The sequence below is a fragment of the Gasterosteus aculeatus genome, chromosome 8 (genome assembly GCF_964276395.1).
Source record: "Gasterosteus aculeatus chromosome 8, fGasAcu3.hap1.1, whole genome shotgun sequence".
Taxonomy (NCBI): domain Eukaryota; kingdom Metazoa; phylum Chordata; class Actinopteri; order Perciformes; family Gasterosteidae; genus Gasterosteus; species Gasterosteus aculeatus.
Genome location: NC_135695.1, coordinates 8,226,205 through 8,239,895, shown reverse-complemented (window position 1 = coordinate 8,239,895; position 13,691 = coordinate 8,226,205).

Here is a 13,691-nt window from a genome sequence, read left to right as displayed (position 1 = left end):
ATAAACACACAAAAAACCTAAAACAATAAAAAAAATGTGAATATGAAGGTGCCAACGGGCAGTCATGCGTGGTTAGCTGTATCTGTCTGAGACTTTGTCCAAGTTGTCATCCCTCCTTTCATCTTGTATTGTCAGACAGCGCCTACGAAATGCAACCAGACATTCATCCACTGATCGCTGAACCCACTTGTCCCAAACATCCCGTATTAGTGAGAGTTTGTCGCGCTCTCGTCGGCCCTGCCTCGTTTCTCCGTCATCAAAGCGCATGACAACAGGAAAAAGACATGTAGCATAGTTAGAGACATGGCTGGTCGAAATATAGCCCTTCTAGCCCAAAGGGCTTGCTGTTGCTTTGCCTTTTAACTTGTACTCTCCGAAAAGAGTGATCCAAAGTAGGCCACATCCAAGTCTTTTTAACTGTCCCCACATATGCGCCTCCCCTCTAAATGTGTCATCTCGAGTATATCCTTTTCGATTGATGTTGCTATGAAGAGCTCAAATGCTGATTTGATGTCATGGACTTGGCTGAGAGCGTATCCGGTGGGGCCTAGAACCATTTCGATGACATTAGTAGCACTGAGTCTACCCTGTTGTTAGAGTGGGGACACGGATCCTAATAACCTTCCATTTTTTGAAAGAGGTGGTGGTTGAGAGACAGCAAAAGGGTCGACACTCTCATTTTCATCAGAGTAGAAGGCGTCATAATCGTGGTCCTTCTCAACATCATTCACTGTCTTGTTCTCTCGTTTGACACTTTCATGGTCAAGATACAAAGAGATGTGACAGCTCATTGACAGAAAACCTTTCCATAGAAGTCATTTTCAATTGAGAGATATCAAAGTTTTCCCCTTCCCCATTTTGTGTGAACAATCCGTGGTTCTTACGACAACAATAGGTTCGGGCCCTGAATATATTTGAAGATTATGATTTTTTCATTTCATTCATTTTATGCTTTAAGTCGTCCATATTAAAATAGAAAAAGTCATTAAATATGAAGCAAACAAATGATTTTAATCATCTATTTAGAGACATTAAATGGGGTCCAATTAAATTCAAAGACAATAGACAATTTATCAGAGCCAAACAGGTACTGAAAAAGGATGATGTAAGAAAAGTACACTTGTGTGTGTTTATTGAGAAAGCTCCCCATCCAAATGTTACCCACACACACATGCCGAGCAGCCTGGAGTGCTGGGAAATGATCCTTAAGAGCCTTAGTGGCACTTGAAATGCCGCTGTTGACACGCTCAGTATGCTGTTCCTCGGGAGCTCTTGGTGACACGCGTAAGCAATCAGAGAGAGAAAATGCGTACCAAACAGCAGAGATAATTAAGGTTGAACCAACAAACGTAATCAACGCGCAATCAGGCCATATTGTGGCAAACCACTTTGCCTAAAAAAGCTTGTGGTAATTTTCTCCAAGTGGTTGTTGGTGGGCATAACATACGTGGCCAGAGTCCACGAGTAATTTGACGTCGTTCGCGTCTTCTTTGTCGAAAGCTACATATTCATTGAGATATTGTGTTCAGAGTGGAAAAATTACTACATTAAGTACATGTAAAAAACATTTGAAGGATGCAGTACACTAATCAAACGAAGAACCTGTTCAATCTGCAATACTATGTTTGTGATTGCAGGACCACCACCTCCCGTGATTACTAGCGATGCCCCCCCTTCCGTAGGACAGAGTACTAGTACTTAAATATCGGAAAGACAAACAATATGAATGGTTAATGTGTAAATAAGTCTTTATACTGCCTTTAAAACGTTTTCTCACTTTCTGTCTGAAACAAATGAAATATACAACATGTCACATTTTAAAATGCAGTGTTTTTCCTGATACAGAGCAGTTCGCAGTAGAGATCTTAACTATTTTGTTTCAGAGAAAAGCTGAGAAAAACCCATGGGATGTAAAAACTAACTCTGTCCCAATTCCATGGAACATTTCAAAAAGAGAGTATGTGTTGTGCTCCCACTGCAGGGTGACAAAATGAAGTGCACTCAAAGATGTCAATAGCCAGAAAATATGTCTACTCTTGACATATACTATTATTTCCCATTACAATGTGCAAAAGACACGGGGGAGGTATCGGATGTGAAAAAGAAACGAGGAAAAACAGGAATTTGGGCAATTGTTTTGAGACAGCTCAAAAAAACAACAACGACTGAAGTATATGGCCTTAATAGAAATATAAACATTATTTTTATTTAAAATTAGTGCATCGCTATAGGAGGAAATAGATGATTTATTTCATATATGATGGGCATGCATGGTAAATAATGAAAAAAGTACACTGATACTCATTTTATACTGTATGTAAGTAGATAAAAGTTCCATAACAATACGTATATAGAGAGCAAGCCATATACTGTACTACTGGTACAGGATAATTGAATTGGGACGCAATGTGTATATATATATATATATGTATATATAAATAACTATATTATGGTCAGTGTGTAGGTCGGAAAATGAAGCTTGCCATGAATACCTGGACGTGGCTGCCAAAGGGTGTATTAAAGGACCTGAGCTTAATTTACGTCATGCACTGTGTTATCCCCTCTAAATGCTGCACTGATGGGGAAAAAAAAGAATGCTATGAGATAGGGGTGTAACGATTCATTCACTGAATCGATTAATCAATTTATATTCCTGCAATCCAACTGAATCGATCTGTGCTCCGCAAATCGGCATTCGTTACTCGATTCAGTCTGCCTGTCTGTGACGTCATCAGTACGCAGCGGCAGCCGCGCGAAACTCTGAACAACAACAAAACACAGCGTGGCAGAGACGACTGCGAGTGAGACATTTACAAACTAACTTATCGATCCAGCGCATGGAAACATTTGGGATTTTGCAAACACGGAGGTGTTCTAAATAAGTCGGTCGCTGTTTGTAGAATATGTAGAAGCCAAATAAAAAACACGGAAACACGACGAATCTTTCCGGCCATCTACTAAGGCGCCGTGGGATTAAACAACGCCGACAGTCAGGACCTCTAGCAGCGTCACCGCTGCAGCAGCAGCAGCAGGTAACTCAGCTCTGCAGACACCTCAGGCCTCGCCAGCACCAAACTCAACATCACAGTAACAATTGCCAAGTTTAGCTGTAAAGACGTGCGACCCTACAATGAGGTTGAAAATCCGGGGCTCTGTAAATTGATCCAAACATTGTGTAATTATTGTGTAATGTTTACATTGAAAATGGCACTTGATTCAAATAAAAGGTTAATACATTTGCCATTAATTGTTGTTTGCTTGTTTATAATATCCATAATTAATGTAAACCTGATTTCCTTACAAGAAACAACAGGGATCATAGAAAGTTTGCCTGTCCAGTAAAGTTACTGAATCGAATTCAAGTCACTGAATTGAATCGAATCGTTCTAAATTATTCTAGATTGTCCATGAATCGAATCAGCAACCATGAATCGCGATTCGAATCGAATCGTTGTTAAAATGAATCGTTACACCCCTACTATGAGAAAAATACGGACCCATACAGTAGATTAGGCAGACCATTTTTCTCTGACATTGACACAAAACAAATACATAGTTAATTGTTATTTTTTGTTTTGCAGGCATGACTTTCTGTCAAATAGTGATTAGGCAGGGACGACACATTTTTAATTAAGGAATTTAATGTAATGATTGTTATTCATAAACAAGATTTAAAAAGTGTAAAAGGCTCTGGAGAGAGGGATTTATTATTGATTCAAGGGAGAGATACATAATTAATGACCCATGTGTCCTAGATTGAATAATCAATTTCAATTACTATCAATTTCACAGTGCAGCTGCTCTGTAACAGTTTCTCAGATCTGCTTTTGCAGCTCATTCTTCAACCTCTCAGGGAGAACACATCGAGGGTGCACAAACTGTGGGGAATGAGCGTCTCCCTGGGGCAGAAGGCAAGGTGTTATAGGTCTTTGATCCTGTTCTGCGTTAGGTTGTTAATGTGATTTCCACCAACCCCCAACTCAAACCACCTATTGTCGCATAGTCACATGAAAAGAAGAAAATATCAACAGCTCACGCACTTTGCCCCTCCTCCTGGCAGAGCAGAGGGCAAGACATTTAGAAGAGCTGTTAAGAGACCTCAGTGTTGTCATTTGGCCCTGAATGAATACATTGCGGAACCATCAATCATTCAGGTCTTATTCGGAATGACAATGATGAGGTAGTCGGATATATGTGTACGCGTGCATGCATCCACATGCCGTGGAGAGGAAACAATCTCCCTCAAGAAATGAATGTGATATTTTGAATCCAAATTGAATGGATGGGTTGATTGCAGCGCAAGAACAGTATGGTGACATCTCAATAGGCATGCCCTTATCAGTAACATAATGAGGAAAGAATTAGATGCGCAGACTGTCAGATGAAAAGAAAAAAAAAGTCTGAACCAATTGAACCAACCGAAACGCTTATTAGAGAGGTCAATTTGCATATATTGCATGTCAGATATATTGGCACAAATGTCAAAAAACTAAATAAAATGCCCTTTTATGTATGTGTTGAAATTGCTACTTGATCAGAGTGAACGAATTTGACAGAATGTTTACAATGTCAGACGGAAATAAATTATCAGAAATAGCGGCAATGCAAGTTTCTCTCCCAGATTGGTTTGACCAAGAGGGGAGCGAATGGAAACAGGCTGTACCTCAATGCAATTAGCACCAATCGTATGTACACATTAAGGTGGTACATAAAGTGTGCAGAATTGTCATTTTAGATACAGATTTTAGATGCAAGCAAAATGAAGATTTACACCGGACCAAATTAATTGCTTCTTTCTCAACTGGCTTTGGACTAAATTGGTCAAAGCCCATCATGCTTCAGTAATTATTTTCGCATATTCTCATTCCAGCATTCTGCAGCAGTAGTAGTTTACTTTTGCTCTTAGCTCCAGTTTTCCAAAAGTCATCTTCATGGGCAAAAAAGTGCAATAAAAAACGATTGATTAGTCCTGTCTCAAATGGCTCCAAATCGGCTGACAGATTCCTGTCAAGCTCTCTTTGAGATGTGAGCTAGAGGGCCCCTGATGTCAAGTACCTTTGACACTTAAGACAAATGATGCACTCGGCCCACGTTCCAGAAAATTACAACGTCACAGATGGATGAGTGGCACCCTGGTGCCTGCTCCGACAAAAAGGAATTTATACATCATCACCGTCATCATCACCATGTTCACGTCCACCGACTCCCAAAAGCCGGGGGGGGGGGGTTGGTTAGAAAGCCTTTTAATTTGCTCAGGCATCGCCGCCTTTCAAAACCAAAGTCCATCAGAGATGCAGACTTTATGCAGAGTGACACCCAATTATACGAGCCTTCGTTGTGTTTCGTATGCAAGAGTTGTAACAACTTCTTGTGGGTTTTCGTAAAAAAAGGAGCAGCAAAGCCATCTGTTTGTGTTTGTAAGGCTGCAGAGTGAATATTAATAAGGACGACAGTGTTCTGGGTGATGTGTCATCTCCAAGCTCCATCAGATAAGCTTGAGCAGGAAGCTAGCATGTAAAGTTACGTAATAACTATCAATCTGACAGACAGGTATAGCCTTTAGTCATTCTACCTATCCTTACATGACAAATCCACGTAAATTGCAGCCCATCTGTTTGGAGAGTCATTGTCTCAAGTATTTACTGCTTTCAAGCACTGAAATATCGATGGAAGTCTCCTGCAGACCGTACAATGTGATATTCACTCACAACTTTGATTATCCAAAACCTTCACAGTGAGATGTCCGTGAAAGATGAAGTTTGTTGTCACCTTGCTTCAAACATCCATTTGCAGAACATCGCGCTTTTTATTGAGGTTTGTCCAGCTTTGACTGTTGATATATAATACAATCTGTTGTAATGTATGTGTGAAATCAGACTACTTAGCAAATTTGGAATTAGTCCAGGGTCTTAGGACATAAATGAAAGAGGACAGTTGGATGATGTTGACTTCAGTACCATACGGAAGACATCAGGATCAGATGTTTGAAACCTGAGGGCACGTTTATATAAAGTGAATACAGACACATGACGTCTGAATCAAAATAGAAACAGATTGAGCTACATATGAATCAGCAGGGAGGTCAAATGAAAGGCACACAGCTCCTGACACTTCTTTGCAAGGTTGCACAGCTCTTTATAATCTTTATCTCAGCCGTCACACCAAAATCAAATAGGGAACAGAAAACGACAGAGAAATCAAGATTCTTTTCCAATCCCTCTAAGCCTTTATTGAATAAATGCTCAATCACAATAAACCCGGTGCAATGGAACAGAAAAACAAGAACTTCACACACAAATGCACACACACAACTCAGAGCTAAAAAGAAAACCGGTGAAAAAGCAGCCGTTAAGATGTCCTTGAATACAGACTGAATTATTTCACTATAGGGTTAAAACTAATTATTTTTTCTGTAAATAATCAATCAATTGGTATCTTTTTTGGTCCACCTATCTTGACGTGTTTGACCTATACAATGTAAACGAGAAAACACAAGAAAAAGAGCTATCATATATTTACCTTTCTCACGCTCAAGTCCAAACCATCAATGTTTGCTGAAATGGGGAACTTGGTGAACTCTGCTTTTCAAGATCACTATCCTCGGGCAGCTTGCAAAAATAGTTCAATAAAATCCCAAGTGGCTTTCCAATTTCTCTCGGAAAGCTTAAAAGTTCTAAACTGAAGACACTGAGGTTCAAGGCAAAGTGGAGCTAACATTCTCTGCACAACAGTAGCCGCAGCCGTGATGGTTGCGAGGTGGAGCACAGAGTTGTCCATATTGGATAACCCGGACCACATATTGCAGGAATAGCAGAGCACTTTCTCAAACAGGATGATCCAGCCGTGCTGTCACAAGGACAGATACAGAAAATCATTCCTGCCAACTGCAATAACAACAAATCGCCTGTGGTTGAATCCTTTATTTAATACCACTCCAATGTACATACTTTTTATTTGACTCCTCTTGATTTCACATAATTTACTATACATATATACTCCCATACCCTGTATATATTTGAATTTTGTGCACTTTGTTCCTACTTAATTCTTACATTTAATGTAATGTTCAGCCGTTTTATTGTATTGTGTATACATAGAGCATTTGAAATTCTATACGGAATACTTTTATGTTTACAATGTAACCGTACCTGCTACTACACACCCATTTCCCCCGGGGCATGAATAAAGTATACATCTATCCATCTATTTAATAACTGATACCTTCTTACTCTCCATCCATACCGCACATCCCCACCTTTTCAAACACGATTTACCATTTCCCTCCACCATATGCCCTGTAACCTTTTCTTCTGTTCAACACATCTTCGTCCCACATTCAGCCAATTCCACCAGCCATGCAATAACCCCTTTCCCTCCGCTTCAGGTCACCTAACCTTCTCGCCCACCTGCGCACCAGCTCCAACTTAACGTGTTATATATATAATAAATAAATGTAGGACCAATACATAATTTATTTATTATGTTCAGTGCAAATACTTTCAGAAAATTATCGCTTTTTTTACAGTATACATTTCCATGTTAATTAAGTAAAGGCAACATTGTGGTTGCGATTGATACAATATAATTAATGCATAGTAGGTTTAAAAACTGGAGATTTTGCCAAAATAGGGGAAACAAGAGTGGTGGTCGGCATGTTATTGGTATTCAATTCAGAATATTGGGCTGAATTGTACATCTGTCTTTATCGATTGAAAAAACGTTATCTATATTTATTGAGAGTTTATAATTCAGAGCCCTTTCTCTCTCAAACTAATATAATGCCATTTAAAAGTAAAATAAAGCATGACTAAACATTTAATTCTACTCACGATTGTCATGGAATACAAACACAAATCAGTTCCCCAGGAAATGAGGTTGGATCCTGGTCTACATTTAATGTCAAAAAGTCGAGAGTATTGTGATTGCTTTTGGAATTACTGACCCCGTTGAAACCCGATTAAAGCTAATTGCTCCCCAGCGTCCTTTCATCAAGCACAATACATGGTTACATACACACACATATACTCCACATAGACAAATGTGAATGAATACTTCTGTGGGTTCTGCCAAGAGGAATTTTAGATGGGGGCGAATGTGAAAATTATCCATCCTGTTTTGATCACTATATTCTTATAAATTAATATATGGGCTGGCGAGGAACTACTAGAAAACTATATAATATCTCCTTAAAGCTGGAAGCATTACAGAATCTTCATTGGTAGGACAGGATGTTTCATGTTTTACAGTAATGACATAAAAAAACACATCGTAGTTGATATCCTTGTACGTGCATGTCACATGATCCCGTTGGGTTTTACTTCACTGGAAACATTCTCAGCTCTGAGGATCCATATAAATGTACGATGGATCGTCTCATTTTCCTGGGAGAAGTGCATCATGCATAAACTGTGAATAAAAACAAGTGCTGATCACATCGTTTCATTAGGATGGCGTAGTGTGACGGTCGTTAAATATTCAGAGACTGTGTCCTCCTTTTCTGCTCTGGTTTCATGTGAACATCTTCACCACAGTGCGATGTCTCTTATCATTATATTCACTCAATTAAATAGCACTGGGTAGGACGATGGCTTTTAAATGTAATTCCTTTATTTCTTGAAGAAACTATTCCGCACAATCAGTAATAACAATTACAGAGCTGCTAAGCTCACATCTACCCGCAAATAACTGACCTCATCAAAAAGTATTTGTTTGCACAAAAAGTTAAAAAGACAAGATGAGGCCGTTCCCTATGTACTTCTATCTTTAGTGACTGTACAACATTAGTAATTATCTTTTCTCAAAGGTTTATAAAGTCACATTTGCAAATTAAACAACTCCCTCATGTGTATCACTTAGAACAACAGAGACAACAAATGATCCAACTTGAGGGAAAACAAATAGATGGAGGCTGGAGGTAAATAGTTGCTCAAGGGGAACAAAACCCTGCTACAGTGATGTCTTTCCGGGCGGTAAAACAGAATTGAGAACAATACAACCCATGTGCTCTCTTGAGATTGATTTAATTATTCATTCCTCATATGTTTAATTGTCTCTATACATACAAGAAACATGTTTGTTTAATTCCAAGGCCCTTCCAGTAAAAGGGCCTCAAACTAAAACTACGAGCTGGTAATATGACTTTGATTAATAAATGTTCTGTCACACGTTACAGGCTGAACAATGCTCATTTCAGGTACATTGTTGCATTGTCAGACATGTCATTGACATGTCATTGAGCTTACGTGTTGCAGCAACACAAGGAGAAATGCCCACAATTGATATTCATGAGGTTGAAACAAAATGCAATGTGTTTCATGTGCCTATGGTGACATAATAGGACTACAGAGGTCAAAAGTCGCCTATGTGCAGGTTTAGCTGGTGTAAAACGGCTCCTCCGTTAAGATGAGTGCTTGTGTCTTTCATTAAAAATTGGGGAGAATAAATGTGTTCAATGTGAACTCATCAGGAATTCAGTTTCAGCAAACAATGTCATTGCACTTTGAATATTAATGGCACAAATTAATTGACTTCATTCTATTGACCTTTTTAGTGTCTGTCGCCATCAAAATGGTGCGGCATTATATTCTCATGGTGAGCAGGGAAGTTTTTTCAACAATAGAGGACCTTGAAGTGTCCGCAACAAAGACAGGGAATTTCTATACCAGGTCCTGCTTGACTTCTCTGTTCATGACTAGGACCCAGTCATGTGGAGAGGGACAAGGAAAGGGAACATTTTCCTTGCATTGAGTAATACAATGAACCACTCACCTCAAACATTTGCTGCGACCATTCATATTTGGTCAGTTTGAATCAATTCAATATGGGAAAAGGACTTTTGGTGATCAAATCATCAGCTATCTTGAGCACTCCTCACGTACCTTGCAGGTAATTTGCATTACATTTAAGCTTCAAGTCCTCGTTGCAAGGTGTTTCTGATCCTTTCATACTCATAATTCCAATCATGGACTCAACGACACTACTGAAATGACTGAAATAAGAGGCCGTCTAGGTTTGTTTATGCAAATAAATACTCGTAATTGGTTGTGTGCATTCCCCTCTTTTGTTATGGCGTTGTGGCACCTCTAATAAGCATTTGCAAACAAACTAATCAATTTGTTTCCTAAAATGAATGGTAGGTTTTTCAGTATAGTGTAGAGGGAGGAAATAAATAATAAGTTATTGTGGTAAAGTATTTTGTTTCAAGTGTCATTGGGCTTCAGAATTTAATTGAACTCACGTTACTGAGTTGTGTTGCAGGCAGTTACCAAAATAAATACTCCCCAAGCTCCGCAATAAGTTAATTGTTGGATTTGATGAGAAAGAGATCAGAAAGCTTTGCATCAAGCAGTTGGCAAATTTTCAGCAACTGGTTCAAATAGGAAAAAAATGTATTGTCAGTGGTCTGAATATACTGTAGATTGTTGTCTCTTTCCTCTCTGCTATTCTCATCTCGTCATGCTGAACAGGTCTATAGTTTCACTGTTTCTAATTTGAAGCATGATCTAATTATAAACATTAAAATGATGGAAAACATATTTGTGTCATGCCATTGCAAAGACTTCTTTGGTTAATTTCTGAAATTGTCCTTGAGATATCTATGGATTGTTGTTGTATTGTTTGTGTCGAAAAGAAAGCTTTTCAGATTTGCTTACACATGTGTATACATACATATATGCATTATACATGGACACATTTTACATATTACAGTAACATCTGCATGGTGCAGTTAATGCCTGCCTATACAAACAGTCTTTACAAAAAAGTCTTACAGTCTTTGCCTTAATCACAGACTGAGATCTCCCTCCTGTTCTTAACATCCATCCATCTATCCATCTTCAACCGCTTATCCGGGGTCGGGTCGCGGGGGCAACAGCTCCAGCAGGGGACCCCAAACTTCCCTTTCCCGGGCCACATCTACCAGCTCTGACTGGGGGATCCCAAGGCGTTCCCAGGCCAGTGCAGAGATATAATCTCTCCACCTAGTCCTGGGTCTTCCCCGGGGCCTCTTCCCAGCTGGCCGTGCCTGAAACACCTCCCTAGGGAGGCGCCCAGGGGGCATCCTCACCAGATGCCCAAACCACCTCAACTGGCTCCTTTCGACGCAAAGGAGCAGCGGCTCTACTCCGAGCTCCTCGCGAATGGCTGAGCTTCTCACCCTATCCCTAAGGGAGACGCCAGCCACTCTCCTGAGGAAACCCATTTCGGCCGCTTGTACCCGTGACCTAGTTCTTTCGGTCATGACCCATCCTTCATGACCATAGGTGAGGGTAGGAACGAAGATTGACCGGTAGATCGAGAGCTTTGCCTTCCGGCTCAGCTCTCTTTTCGTCACAACGGTGCGGTAAAGCGAGTGCAATACCGCCCCCGCTGCTCCGATTCTCCGGCCAAACTCACACTCCATCTTCCCCTCACTCGTGAACAAGACCCCGAGGTACTTGAACTCCTTCACTTGGGGTAAGGACACATTCCCTACCTGGAGTAGGCAATCCATCGGTTTCCTGCTGAGAACCATGGCCTCAGATTTAGAGGTGCTAATCCTCATCCCGACCGCTTCACACTCGACTGCGAAACGCTCCAGTGAGAGTTGGAGGTCACAGACGGAAGATGCCATCAGGACCACATCATCTGCAAAAAGCAGCGATGAGATCCGCAGCCCCCCGAACTGTAGACCCTCCTCCCCCCGACTACGCCTCGATATCCTGTTCATGAAGACCACAAACAAGATTGGTGACAAGGCGCAGCCCTGGCGAAGGCCAACCCCCACCGGAAACGCCTTCGACTTACTGCCGAGCACCCGAACACAGCTCTCGCTTTGGGCGTACAAGGATTGGATGGCCCCAAGCAAGGACCCCCTCACCCCGTACTCCCGCAGCACCTCCCACAGTATCTCTCGGGGGACCCGGTCATACGCCTTCTCCAAGTCCACAAAACACATGTAGACTGGTTGAGCATACTCCCAAGCCCCCTCTATGATCCTGGAAAGAGTGAAGAGCTGGTCCGTTGTTCCACGACCAGGACGAAAACCGCATTGTTCCTCTTCAATCCTTGGTTCGACTATCGGCCGAACCCTCCTTTCCAGCACCTTAGAGTAGACTTTACCCGGGAGGCTGAGTAGTGTGATACCCCTGTAATTGGCACACACTCTCTGGTCCCCCTTTTTGAAGAGGGGTACCACCACCCCGATCTGCCACTCTTTTGGCACTGTCCCAGACTTCCACGCAATGTTGAAGAGGCGTGTCATCCAAGACAACCCCCCAACACCCATTGCTTTTAGCATCTCTGGACGGATCTCATCAATCCCCGGGGCTTTGCCACTGCGGAGTTGTTTGACTACCTCAGTGACTTCCACCAGGCTAATTGACGATGATCCCTCCTCCGCCTCCAGCTCCGCCTCCACCAAAGAGGGCGTAGTAGTTGGGTTCAGGAGTTCCTCAAAGTGTTCCTTCCACCGCCCGATAACCTCCTCAGTCGCGGTCAACAGGGTCCCATCCTTACTGTACACAGCTTGGATGGTTCCCCGTTTCCCCCTCCTGAGGTGCCGGATGGTCTTCCAAAAACACTTTGGTGCCGACCGAAAGTCCTTCTCCATAGTTACCCCGAACTCCTCCCATACTCGCTGCTTTGCCTCCATCACGGCAGAGGCTGCTGCCCTTCGAGCCTGTCGGTACACTGCAACTGCCTCTGGAGTCCCACCGGATATCATAACCCGGAAGGCCTCCTTCTTCAGTCGGACGGCTTCCCTGACCACCGGTGTCCACCACGGAGTTCGAGGGTTACCGCCCCTTGATGCACCTAAGACCTTGAGGCCACAACTCACCGCCGCGGCTTCAGCAATGGAGGTTTTGAACATAGACCACTCTGGTTCAATGTCCCCTACCTCCACAGGAATGTGAGAGAAGCTCCGCCGGAGGTGTGAGTTGAAAATCTTTTGGACCGGGGCCTCCTCCAGACGTTCCCAGTTCACCCTCACTACACGCTTGGGTTTACCGGGTCTGTCCCGAGTCTTCCCCCATCCTCTGACCCAGCTCACAACCAGATGGTGATCAGTTGACAGCTCTGCCCCTCTCTTTACCCGAGTGTCCAGAACATGCGGCCTCAGATCAGACGATACGATTACAAAATCGATCATTGATCTTTGGCCTAGGGTGCTCTGGTACCACGTACACTTATGAACATCCTTATGTTCGAACATGGTGTTTGTTATGGACAATCCGTGACTAGCACAGAAGTCCAGTAACAAACACCCGCTCGGGTTCAGATCAGGGAGGCCATTCCTCCCAATCACGCCTCTCCAGTTATCTCCATCGTCGCCCACGTGCGCATTGAAGTCTCCCAGTAGGACTATGGAGTCCCCTACAGGAGCCCCATGCAGGACTCCATTCAGGGTCTCCAAAAAGGCCGAATACTCTGAGCTGCTGTTTGGTGCATATGCACAGACAACAGTCAGAGTTTTCCCCCCCCACCACCCGAAGGCGTAGGGAGGCGACCCTTTTGTCCACTGGGGTAAACTCCAATGTAGCAGCACTCAGCCGGGGACTTATGAGTATCCCCACACCCGCCTGGCGCCTCACACCATGGGCCACTCCGGAGTAGAATAGAGTCCACCCCCTATCCAGGAGTTTGGTTCCAGAGCCGAGGCTGTGCGTAGAGGTAAGCCCCACCAGATCCAACTGATAACGCTCCACCTCCCG